At 46.1% G+C, this 13,488-nt stretch overlaps 1 long non-coding RNA gene across 1 annotated transcript; it reads right to left on the bottom strand.

The window, feature by feature from the left end:
- Positions 1-4,602: 4,602 nt before the first annotated feature.
- Positions 4,603-11,541, bottom strand: LOC144106173 (uncharacterized). Its single transcript, XR_013308926.1, has 2 exons — positions 11,400-11,541; positions 4,603-4,974 (listed from the first exon to the last, which is right to left on the bottom strand). It is a non-coding gene; the product is annotated as an uncharacterized LOC144106173 (long non-coding RNA).
- Between the last annotated feature and the right edge of the window lie 1,947 nt (positions 11,542-13,488).

Genomic DNA, 13,488 nt, shown 5'->3' on the forward strand with positions numbered 1-13,488 from the left:
ATCCAAGGCCACGCTTCATTAACGCCTACATTTTTTAATTATTTTACCTTGAGGCCACTGCGGGCCTCCGGTCTACGCGCAGAGTTCTCAGTGAAGCTCCGAGCTCCCTACCCGCCTGTCCCCCTCAAACATTAGACACCTTTAGCACACCGTGTACCGTATTACCTTTGCCGTGAACGGAGTACCGGAATTCTCCCACCGGCAGTAACCATGCTCTGATTGGTCCCGATGCGGAAACCTTGCGCGCAGCTGCCGGGTACCTGGCGCCATCTGGCGGCCTCTAGGCGATCTGCGCATGCGCAGTGACGGCGCGAGGGCTCCCGGTACTTCAGTAACGGTAACACGGCACACGGTGTGCTAAATGTGTCTATTAACAAAGGCGCAAGAGTTAGTGTCCGCTTGACAGCTTCGCTGCGTCGGCGGAGGGCTTGCGTTGTTAAGCGCGCAAATCCGCCAATACACAAAGAAAGCACGTCTGGCGCAAACAAACTGTAGTAGTGAGCACGCCGCGCTGCTCGGTCCACTGCAGTGTTATCAGGACAGTGGTTCACTATGCCACTTCTGGGGAAATATGCGAACCTGCCTCGTGTACCGCGAAAGGCCCTTTCCTTTGCTATCATTCTTGACGAGGCGAGAGCGTTGCGGGCCTCCGCCATACACTTCCGCTACGAGCCAGCAAGTTAGTTGTCCTGCCAGTTACCTGGAAAATCTGGTCATCCTTCGGGAGCAGAGGCGCAGGTGCGGCGGCGAAAGGGGAAAGGAAAAGAGCATTACGCTATAAAGACAAGGAGGACCCCCGTGTGGAGATGGTGTTCAGAATGTTATCGTTATGTTTTTTTTTCCTTCAGCCAAGCCCGTGGCTCGAAGTTCCGACCAACCTTCAGAGGCTGTGGCTACCTTCATTGGTTATCGATACTTAGGACGGGCCTCGAAACATGACCGCCCCAACTTCTTTGTGAAAACTCAAAAATACAAGCAAAGACATTAGTCACCAGCCCTGCGTAGTCTAGCTAGAGGCTCCGTGCTTGGCACGTAATTCTACAAGTGCCCAGGGTTCAACCTCGGGTCTATAAGTAAGGTCTTGTAGAGTCTTTCTCCGAGTTATAATTTCTCCTTAAGTTAGTTCGACTGTCTCTGTGACTCCGCTTCTGGAATTCAGTTTGCGCTTGTACATTTGTGTGAATATATTTCCTCGTTTAATCATCATCTGCATCTGGCATCGTACATTTTCTTTCATCACCGCCGACTAACAGCGTCTGGAAGGGTCGGAGCCCTTCCGAAGAACGCAACGGACCATCTTTGAATTTACTCCCCGCATTCTTCCACGAAGGTAGCTGCGTGGCCACGCACGCTGTCGCTTATCTCAGCTCGGTACGCCTGTGAATATGCAAGCATGCAGTACTTACCAATGCCGGATTCGCTTCTGGAAGCTCATTCCCTACCGTTTACATGTGCGCATTCTCCGTGTTTCGTGCGTCTCCCAATTCCCAGCCTTTTCTTCTCCTTCCGATCCACATGTATTTCCTTACTTGTATTTAATTATTTATTTTATCTGTTCTTCGCTGACCTGTTCTGTATACAATCCTGAACGTAAGAACCTTGGCCTTCATTTAAAACGGAGGATGTCATGGTCCAAAAACATACATTTAACAACCCCAAAGGCATTGAAAAATTATACCTGCATCGCACAATATGTGCCGTTCCAAGAGATACGAAAGAATTCAGGTATAAATCACTTATCCAGCCGCTGTAAGAATACACTTCTCATGTCTGGAATCCGCATAAACAACGCTACATGAATCAAATTCGTGAAGGCTATTCAGAGGAAAGCCGTTTACTTCCGCCTTCCACAGCGCTTTCAGCACTAGGCTTGCAACCGCTATCGGCTCTCCGACGAACTGATTCAATGAAGTTTGTGAATTCCATTATTAACTCCTTTTGCGAGATTTCTTCAAATTTTTACCTAACTCCCGATAGCCGCTGAACTGATTCGCCAAAGTTTACGCATTTTATTAATAACTCCTCTTGCCGGATCTGCTCAAATTTCTGCCTTATTACTGCTGAACTAAATAAAAGTAGAATTTACAATGACCTAAACGTCCCACCTTATTTTACCCGTTCGAACACTGTCTTTTAAAGGCAGTTTCCTTACACGCGTAATCGAATAATAAAATTCTTTGTTACTCATCTCCTTCTCTTCCTTTAACTTTCTTTTTAGGCAGTATTAAATAGTTCGGATTTTTTTAATCGCTTGTATTGTTCATATTAGCTCTACTATTTGCCACTGTTTTGTTCTTTGTTGTTGGACACTATGATTTTCGCTCCTACCCTTAAAATATCCAAATAGGGCTGCAGTATGAAGAAACGATAAAATGGGTGAGTGGATGAACTGAATGAGCAGATTTTAAAAAATGAGCGATCCACGCTATTCTTCCGTCACTACCTCAAGATCATATCTTGCATTACTTCCTATTTTAGGATACATTGATCAGGAAAAAATGTTAGGATAACAGCAGCCAGGACTTGTTGGTTTCCCAGTCTAAAGCAAGCGGTGCATAAAGTTAACATGTGTCATGAGAAGCGTAAACAATGAGCGCTGACTGCAGACAACGTTTATTTCAAAGATAAGCAGGAGTCTTATACATTACAGGTGAAGGGAAGTAATGACCACGCGAAAGGTTCCATGCAATATGGGTCAAGCAAGCTTTGCCAAATTAAGATGTTTTTTTTTTGTCAACGCAAGCACCATGTGGTTAAGGTGGTGATAAGCGGCAACTCCCACTTATTCCCCTGGCTATGAGCAGGTCCCTATAAAACCACGAAATCGAAGCAAGTCCGCGGAGAAGGCAACAAACGATGCCTAGAGTCGCGGCACACGAGCATGCTGGGATACTGAATTTGTGGCAGGAGGTAAACTTTCCAACGCGCTATCTTAAGACTGACTAACCTACTGTCGAAATGAAAAGCATTTTTCAGACATTCGGACGAGCAGCGACTTGCTAACGTCACTCGCGCATGTTACTCCAGAACAATGTTCCCCCAAAAGCAGTATGGCATCTCGGCTGCCCCAGGGACTTATTTTATCTATACGACCTTCTCAATAAGCAACTCAAAACTTTGACCTTATCAAATTTTGCTACACAATGGGAGCATTTTGAGTGTCGCTCAGGCTGGTGTGCGTACAGTTTTGACTGTCACAATATTTTCAATATTACATTGGTTGAAAAAAACTGCCCATTTTGGGGTTTAGTCGTCCAGGCGTCTCATGACGCTATAAATGACTAACGCAACAACCAACACGAATTTATTGCTTGTGCTCTGCAGTCTTTTTTACTGCTCCTGTCCTGAAAACTGTCCCATTCGACAGGAAAAAATAAAAGAACAGGCGGAGAGCTTGTGCGTTGACACGAGCTTGTAAGCGCTCGCTTCGGTCCCTATGGTAATTCCGCTTTACTTCTTGCGGAGGGTCATTTGAGCAGTCGCAGTAACCTGGGACCGTATTCTATGAGCTGTCTATTCTCGCGTTCTCAATTTCACATCCATTCGATTCTCCGTAAGTGGTCTCTCAGATGCACCAGCGACTCCCAAGCGTCAGCGGCAAGCTACCCAGGCATTGGGTGGTTGGCGACTGGACCTCCCCATTGGCTGCATATCGCCGCCAATAGCATCCAGTAGTCAGGTACGGTCGCCTGCTCTTGACCGTGGGCTTCGATGCACCTCACTATAACTGGCTGCATGTTTAACCCAATTTCAACCAATGGTAAGCTCCAGTCACCAACCACCTTATGGCTAGGTCGCTTAATTTTCACAGACACTTGAAAGCAGCGGGTACATCTGAGTGACCAGTGAGAGAGAAGCGAATGGACGCGGAATGGACAACGGAAAATGGACACCTTATAAAATACTGACCCCTGGTTACAGCACACGGATGCCACCCAGGTGAACGTCGACGCTGCGCTTCAGCTTGTGTGTGTGCGTGTACATTTTGTTCGGCATCACGGCATCTTTGTAGCTTGAGCACCCAGCCTTTCCGACTAGCGTGGCTGTCTGTTTCCAGACAGTTTCTCGTTGAAACCAGATAATGTTATTGCCATACTGCAACAATTTTCAATTATGGCTTGCCTACTATTATGGCTTGCTTCTTTTAATAATGCGCCCTTCCGACAGGACTGGCGGAAGTTCATTCGACTGAGGGCCCAAAAATGCCGGTGTTTGCTAAAACGCACCAACTACGAGACGGACGGCGCAGGGTGCGGGAATTGCTAGCTCCAAAAATTCGATATAACACATGATAAAAACTTTCGTTTTTATGACGTTACTTTTTACGTCGCTTCTGGCGAAATTTGCTCTATCATCGAGAGGGCGCCGCCACGCCTATCTGTCTCTATTGTTTGGGCGTATGGGCTTCGATTAATGTTACCCTGCTATTTCGCAGTTCCACTTGTATATGGGCCTGTACATTTTGACCACCGTCAAGCATTTCTGGGCCCGACTACTCTTCGCGCATCTTTAGCTGAATATAAAGAAGAGTGCGACATGCAGCAACAAACGCTGTAGTACAATTGGGCAATGAATTTCGACGCAATTAAACTACTAGTCCATGTAGGCTATAGAAGCGGCGGCTGGCAGATAAAGGCGAGAAAGAAGTAAAGCGTTCAAGTGTCAAGGTTTTCAGTATGCGCTGGCCCTCCATCGCTCTCCTGTCTTGACATCGGCGGTCGAGAGGACGCGCGCCATCGCCGCCGCTTAACCAGTGAAGCGTTTGTTTCTTCCGAAAAGGATGAGGCCCGGTGGTCAGATGCTTCCCGTTCCCGCTATCGCTGCGAGAAGCGGCGGCTTGAGAGTGAAATTGCAGACGTTCTTGTGGTCGTCCAGCTCGATGTCGTACACCACGACCGGCAATCTCCCCATCCCGTCATCGTGGGAAGCGCGGAAGCGCTCCGTCAGTTCCGCGACTCCTGCGAATGCTGCCACCTGCCGGGGAAAAAAAGGGAGTACCGCTTTTTTTTTTTTTCTTTTTTTTTACGAAGTGCCCATTTAGAGAGTTTGAAACTGAAGGAAACGGTGCGTTACTGAAACTAAACGGAACTCGCTAGCTTTAGCATGAATCAAGCGCTTCCGAGCTACGAAGCGTGCCAAGCTATATACCGTGGTCACTAAATAGAAATCTACTTGATTGACAGTTTCAAAGTAACACGCACTGTTTCATTTCTAATGCTGTAGCCATTTGTTCACTCATTGAGAATAAATGGCTCCTACTCCTAGTTCCTTTTCCATTCCCATCTCCGTGAGTCTCGGAAATATTTGACTGTTTTCTAATACATTGTGTTTGATACATGTTTGGCTGTTTTCTAATACATTGTGTTTTCTAATACATTTCAGTTCTTATGCCTTATACTTCTTTCCTTCATGCAAGTGTATTCTACATTTAAGTTGCCTCCTAGGCTTTGACTGTTTTGATTATGGGTTGCTTCTGCGCAAAATTTGTAAAACTGTTGCTGTTTGCCGCTGATTATCAATGTCCAGGACCACAGGCCCTTGTCAGGCGTTTGCAACAACTTTAGCCTGTGTGTCCTCGGTTTTTGTATTTCATGAACCGAAATAAACAAGATATTATTATTATTCTTCTGCGTCACTGTAATATGTAATTGAGATACTGTGCAATGCAACATGTGCACTGTATTAAAGGTTGCCCGCCGCGGAGGCTCAGTGGTTGGAGCGCTCGACTACTGATCCGGAGTACCCGGGTTCGAACTCGACCGCGGCAGCCGCGTTTCGATGGAGGCGACACGCTAAGCCGCCCGTGTGCTGGGCGATGTCAGTGCACGTTAAAGATCCCCAGGAGGTCCAAATTATTCTGGAGCCCTCCACTACGGCACCTCTTCTTCCTTTCTTCTTTCACTCCCTCCTTTATCCCTTCCCTTACGGCTCGGTTCAAGTGTAGGCTGATGTGTGAGACAGATACTGCGCCATTTCCTTTCGCCAAAAAAAAAACAATTTTGTTACATTTTTATTGAAAGTTTTGCATAGTATAATTTTGGCATTTCCTCAAATGCTCCCGACTGTAGCAGGCTGATAAAAAGTTCCTTCGAGTCCACAGAACCCAAAATTATATGTTCCGAATTAAGTAAAATAAACTCACGTAGTTTATCAACAAGAACTAAACGGCTCTAAATTACATCCCAGAGGCTCCCTCTAAAACATCCCTGTGGGCATGACAAACAATCCCTCATCATCCCGTTCCATTTATATTATTTACAAAATCCAGCGGACTAAGCCCAAGCAGCTTCGGCGCAAAAGTTAGCGAAATTACAAACAAAACAATAAAAATAAACGCACATAGCGCTTGTTGGTTAGACTTCACGGGGAAATAGTTCAGTTATCTCATTCCAATCAGTTTTTGTGCGTGAAAAAAAGCGAATATAGTGAATATAGTGATTGGATAACGGGTTGCAAAATCGCGTTTGTCTGGCAGGTAACGGGTTATTATGAGGCACCCAGAGAGAGTTTTGTTATCTAATAGCAGAGAAAAAAAATATCTGAACTTTTTCTTTGAAGCTCAAGTCGAATCTTGTTAATTTCCATTAAAGTAAGGGTGGAGTATGTCCTTGCTTATTTAATAAAGATAATCCCAACAGTCCTCTGCGTTCTTTAAAGACTTTTTTGTGTTACATTTGATATAGGGGCCCCACAGTATGCATGCATATTCGAGTTTAGGTTAAATTATCGAAAAATAGCAAAGTAGTCTAATGTTAATCGGGGAATTTTTCACGTTCTGTCTTAAGCAGCACAATTTTCGAAACGCAGAGGAGCACACACTACTTATACGCAAGTTCAATGATAGATTGCTCATTATAGTTATGCCTACTGTACTTGTTCAAGACGGAACGAACCTAATTAATATGTGTAGCTATGTTGTATGCTTTTCAGGGTTATTGAAGTTACATACTTTTATGAGTAATAAAAGAATGCCCCATTGGTCTCACCAGTTCAAAGCATTGCTCGCAGTACTGTTCATCCTGACCATCCATTAGCAACTTCTCTAAATGAAACACAATCGGCGGCGAACCACCAAATATGCACCGATGGGCTAAACACTAGAAAAATATCACTGATACAAACAAAAATAAGCAGAGGACCCAATGTGGTCCTCTGGGGAAGCATATTTTCATTACCCAGCAAAAAACCTCCCTCGACGGGAATAAGTTAATCCCATTTGCGAATAAAAAATTCCGATCAAGAAACGCGCTAAAGGACAAGCAATTTTTTTGTCCACCTGGGCATGTTTTGGGTAGATTGGCGTTCACTGTGTACAGAAAAGTAAACATGGCTGTCTGGACCCGATAATAGAAAATATGTTTAGGGTGCCAAGTAGATAAGCTTTATGCGCCCGCCATCTCTTGGCGCTCAAAGAACTAGGCCCACCATATTGGTTCCGTCGATAAGACGAATCCCGCCGTCCGATGTTGCGGAAAGACAGCTATACTTATGAAAGGTGAAGTACCGATGCACGACTCCGCTAAGTGATGCACTCTTCCAAATACTCTGAGTGCGGAAACCTGGCACGTGTCAGCTTCGCCTTTGATATTGTTTAATGTGCGCGAATGTTTTAATATCATTGAAATCCGAGGAAACATGTGTAAGTGTGGAGAGTCGTTTGTATCTTTCCCTTTCTGCGCTATTTCAGTAAGCTTTACGGGTGATTTATGTTCAACATACGATGCGCACTGGACTTTTTGTTGTCTTTGACTGAAATGGGCCAACTTTGTGCATTTCGTACTCTTCGATCGCGCATAGACGGTCGGATGGTAGCGCATAGACACGTGCTTGATAGGCGAAATATATCGGATAAATTTTTCAGCCCCCATAAACCCGTGTGTCTCAAGCTTTTAATCCTGCTGTATAGAAGAGCGTCCATTATCATCATCATCATCATCAGCCTTACTACATCCTCTGCAGGGCAAAGGCCTCTCCCATCCCTCTCCAATTAACCATATCCTTTGCCAGCTGCATTCACCCTTTGCCTGCCAGCTTCTTAATCTCATCCGCCCGCCTAACCTTCTGCCGCCGCCTGCTACGCTTACCTTCTCTTGGAATCCACTCCGCTACCAGTTACGCGTTAAAGAGCGTCCATTAATTTAGCCGCAAATCGTAGCCACTGCACTTACGCTACAAACCTCGATCTCTCGAGCTATGACCTACTAAAGGGAGCTTAAAGAAGCATGCGCTAATTACTGCTTTGCTGTCAGCGTGTTCAGGTATTTTTTTTTAATGCGAAAGCATTTCTTGGCTACTGAATGGCGTCAGCGCAAGCTGTGGACTGAAGTTGCGGACAGAGCGTGTCTGCACGAACTGAATAAAAGGGCAGTCGTGGCGCCATCATGCGACACCCACTGAAACCTCTCCTCGCAATGTACGGCGCTGGTCCAGCAGATGGTGCGCGCGCGTGGGTGTGTATAGTGTTCCTGTATATGCTCCCTGCGTATACAGGAACACTAGGCGTGTAGGCGAGATCACGGAGGCGAGATGGAGGACTGGCATGAGGTAGGAAAGACGCACAATAACAGAAATGGTTTGGCATTACTTCACCCAAGCAGACCTAAGTGCACCCCTGGAATTTTGTTCACGTGTTCGCTCATTTTTATAACTCTACCAAAGCTCTCTTAGCCATGCATTTGTCGCTAGGTGCAAGGTGCCACGAACTATTTTCGTATGGTGGTGAATCACGGCTGCATGTTATGCGCGTTGTTGTGTCATGCTGTTCTAATATACAGCATGTACAAAAATTACTGTGAGAACATTTTATTTCTCAGGTTTCCTTAATTGATAGCGATATAAGCTTGTTCAAACAATGCGTAATGTTCATTTGTTGTGACAGAAGATGTTTTCACAGTTACAAAGTCCGACAGTTTCGGAAACTTCGATACGCAGATTTTATTGCTGCAACAAGCAGCAATAGCTTGCTCTGCCGCGGAGAAGCCACTCAGTTTTTGTCCACCCTTGGGATGCAGCGAATTAAGCGTCGGAACCCACCAAATCATGCATATTAACACGTGCACCCACAGCTCGAACACCGTATCAAGCCTATGCATCAACTGCTTGGGGTTCATTCACAAGTAAAGGGCGTTTTTTTTTTTGTGGCAGCAAGGACGGTCGGTACAATGCCGCATGTAGGAAATGTAAAACAAAAGACTGCGGCTTTCCTTGTAACATTTAAATATATGGCTGCTTTTCTCCTGCAAATATCGACATTTAAAAGTGGATTACCTTCGCTACAAGCGTCTTCCGCCTTCTTTAATATGTAGTGCTAGAAGCTAGCGACAACAAACACTTGCAACTGCGCTGAGTTTTGTAACGGTGGCGTAGGAAACCGCAGATGCGCATCACACAAAACAGGTAAAGGGTTTGCGTTATGCAGCTGGGAGTGGTGGTGAGTGATTATGCTGCAAGTGCACGCACCTGCTAACGGCGACACAGCGAAAGTTTTCAGTTTCGGGGAAGTTCTTATATGCCAGCGCATGTGTGCACACAGCAGAGAATAACCGCTCACAATCTTACCAGGCGACTTTTGCTTTACGTGAAAATAGAACAGCCGCTACAACGTGTGACGCTCTAACCATTGCCTATATGCGCTCATTAGAACGGCGATGGCAGAAAGTCGACGCCCATCCGAGAGCCGACTGTTGCCATCTTCAGCTCCAGCGAAGCTGATGACACGGTAGAAACACGCTGGTGCTGGCTGAACGAGTAAACCAGATCTACAATTTGCAAAAGATGACAAGTGCAAGAGGCGCCGCGGCTGAAGCTTGACCATTGAAATTTTGCGCGCGAGATTCGTGGGAGATTCAGCGGTGTCGAGAAAGCACGCACAGCAAACGACGCACCAGCTTGACCAAGCCAACGTTGAGACCGGAAGCTGCGGACGCGCTTTTATGGTTTATGGTTTTTGGGGGTTTAACGTCCCAAAGCGACTCAGGCTTTGAGGGACGCCGTAGTGAAGGGCTCCGGAAATTTAGACCACCTGGGGTTCTTTAACGTGCACTGACATCGCACAGCACACGGGCCTCTAGAATTACGCCTCCATCGAAATTCGACAGCCGCGGCCGGGATCGAACCCGCGTCTTTCGGGCCAGCAGCCGAGCGCTATAACCACTCAGGCACCGCGGCGGCAGCGGACGCGCTTTTGCCAGACCACCAAGAGAGTAGAGGGAAAAAAAACTACGCTTGGGAAGCCCATTGAGGGAAAATCAGTGAAGAATACTTTTCATGAATGAAAATTGGGGCATATATCTAGCGCCGTTCAACTTTTCAGCACAATTCTATGGCAGAACACAAAAGCGCCCATATTAAAAATTCCAGCAGTGAGGTTAAGACTCCTTGGGTGTAGTTATGCGAAAGCATTTCTCTTATTGCTGCCCATTATGTTGATCCGTGTTCGTTTCTTTATGCCTTTGCCGTTTCTACGCCGTGTTATCGGTCTAACTTCAGTTCTACGACATCCGGAGACGTGGGTCCCGTTGCTAGAGTGTATAGAAAGCAAACAAAATTACTGTGATTGGTTTAGTTTATGGGGGTTTAACATCCCAAAGAGTCTGAGGCTATGAGGGACGCGTAGTGAAGGGCTCCAGAAATTTCGACCACCTTAGGTTCTTTAACGTGCACTCACATCGCACAGAACACGGGCCTCTAGAATTTGGCCTCCATCGAAATTCGACCGCCGCGGCCGGGATCGAACCCGCGTCTTTCGGGCCAGCAGCCGAGTGCCACAACCATTGAGCCACCGCGGTGGTTTTAAATGTGTGACGTAATTAACTAATGAAAGTAATTATTAATTCAGACAATTAAATCAATTAAAGATTTCTTGGTCGTTTGGTGAGCTACTTCATTGTAATTGAACATAATTGTTTATTTAAATTAATCAGCAATTAACATTTCATCAGTTACATTACATTACCGATTAAATTACTTAATTACTAAGTCGAAGTATTTACTCATTAAGTTATTCATTTTGGCGACTTAATTACTGATTCATGGTAATTACATAATTATTTTATTAGCTACACTATTATTACCCCCATAAGGGATGACTGACAGTTTGTGCGGACGCGCTCTGCCGACAGGTCCAGTACTCCCCTGTCATGAGACAGGAAATGCTTTCGCATTAATAAAGCGCTTGATTAACGTGGCGACTTCTCGTGCTTGTCCCGTTCTAACAATTTTTGGCTCCACTACGCACGTGTACAGAACAATTATTTGTTTTTGCAGCTGTGGCTTCAACAAACGGTGAGTCCAATGGAGCTCAATTATCGTGCCGAGAACACACTTCATAAACGATTGTAAAATACACCTGCTCAGCGTATTTATAGTGTTGGAGTGTTGTACACTGCTTGGAAACCCACCTCGTAGCCGTCACTGCTGCCCTCTCCGGTCGCTGCCAAGATGCACTCCGATGTTGCCACGGCGGCAGGCACTGTGCACACCGCATCGTAGCTGAGCTTCATCTTGCCCTGCATTGGGTCGTAGAAGCGACTGACAGGCACAGCTGGCGCCCCAAGTTTCTTATGCTTGCTGAGGTACAGGTCCGCTCCGAACTGTGGTGGCGACAGGATAGAATGTCTTGCCAGGAAATTTGGACACTTGGGGCTTGCGCACATAATTTTTCGGTGATTCAGTACACCTTAAGCGGATCGCTGAAAGAAATGCTTGTATGCCATTATTCAAACCGAGACCTTCCCCTAACAAACATCTACAAAAATTTCGTATAGGAGACCATAAAAGGTAAACTACTCTTGAACTCTGAGACTTGCTCCCCTCTGGTAAAACTATGCTTACTGCCTCAAGCGTGCCTTGAGACTAAAAAAAACGGCACAAATGACATAGAGTCGGCGTTTATAGCATGGCTAAATACCTTCTTTAAGTTTGATCGTTATTGAGTGCTGGGATCGCCACCAGTAACTTCCGAGTAAGAAAAACACGGTCTGCGAATTTTTTTTCCTGGTGTCCCTATCACCATAACCGATGGTACGCAGCAAGCTGATGAGCAAACGCGTAGCCAACGCTCTTATGCAAATAAACGATTATTATGTGTCTTGAATCCGGCCACATATCCGGCAATTCTGGAGAAAAGCATTTTAAACGAGAAAGAGTCCAAGACTGCCATTTTTACACATATTTAAATATTTCACTATACCAATTAATATATCTGCAGATGTCACGTCCGGACGCTTTCACTTCGTTGCTATTTACGTTTTTGCTGTCGTGAAAAACATTCCCCATATGTTTTTTAAGGCAGTCTCAACCGCTCGATGTGGGCGATGGAAAAATTTTAAAAGAAAGACTTCCCTACTCGTCTGAAGAACTGACCATTACCGTCGCTATTTCCATACCAGTACTTTACAATATTACAAAATTCAAAATTTTTGTCCAAGAATGCAGGACATGAAGTTGCCGCATTTCTTTCACTCCCCGCTGATATTTTCTACGCACCATCAGAATTCACAGCGGCAAGGGTTCAGCATGTTTTCTTTTCCAGTATTCACAGAGCTGGACTTTGACTGTAGGAGCTTAAATCACGCACTAGTCACAGTAATGTTCTCGTAGCCGTGGCCTTGGCTTACGTTCAAGCTTCCAAAGTTTGGATCACGGCCCCTATAATTGCCCTATGCCGGTTGTGATCAAGCCGAACGACAGGTGTACTTCAATTGCATGCACCGGCCGACGTCGCCATGAAAAAATATCTGCGACAAGCGATGGCCGGCAGGCGGTAGTCCCGCAGTCCCCCCCCCCCCCCCCCCCCCTCCCACCATCTAATGTACTGCTGGGACTTTGGGTATTTCAAATAAAAGTATACCGCCGACTCATTGACATTGTTATCTCTAGACTCCAGAACCTCAGCGCGAAGGAACTGTGCCCGTGCTAGCATCCAGATGTATACTGCCACATTATAATCGAATATTCTTGAGGATAACAGCGCAAATGACGGGGACGAAAGAGCTAGGAACACAGGACGAGCGCTCACTTCGAGCAACAAAGCTTTTGCAATGCTCGGAGGGAGCTCTATCCTGTGGACCAACGTACATTGGTCCTGCAGACAGGGCGGGGCATTAAAACACGCCTATAATAACATCAGCATTCATTAGATTGAACGAAGTTCCCTAATTTAGCTGACAATTCACAAGTTCGCAAATCTTTCTTTCCTTCCCTACATCTTAGCGCCACGCCACCGCGGTGGTTTAGTGGTTATAGCGCTCGGCTGCTGACCCGAAAGCTGCTGACTCGCGCGCAACGAGTTCCACGCGTTTCCATCGCGCCCGCAGTCAACAGACTCACCGCAATGCTGTAGGCAAGTCGATCCTTGTATGTTGGCTCCAGCAGCTTGCGGATATCCGCGAACACCGCTGCTGCATGGATACGGGCTCCCGTGCAATACACGATCCCGGAGGGACGCAGCCTGAAATCACGGAACGTAGTGAGCGCTGTGCGGGAACC

This window comes from Amblyomma americanum, chromosome 10 (assembly GCF_052857255.1).
Source record: "Amblyomma americanum isolate KBUSLIRL-KWMA chromosome 10, ASM5285725v1, whole genome shotgun sequence".
NCBI classification, from domain to species: Eukaryota; Metazoa; Arthropoda; class Arachnida; order Ixodida; family Ixodidae; genus Amblyomma; species Amblyomma americanum.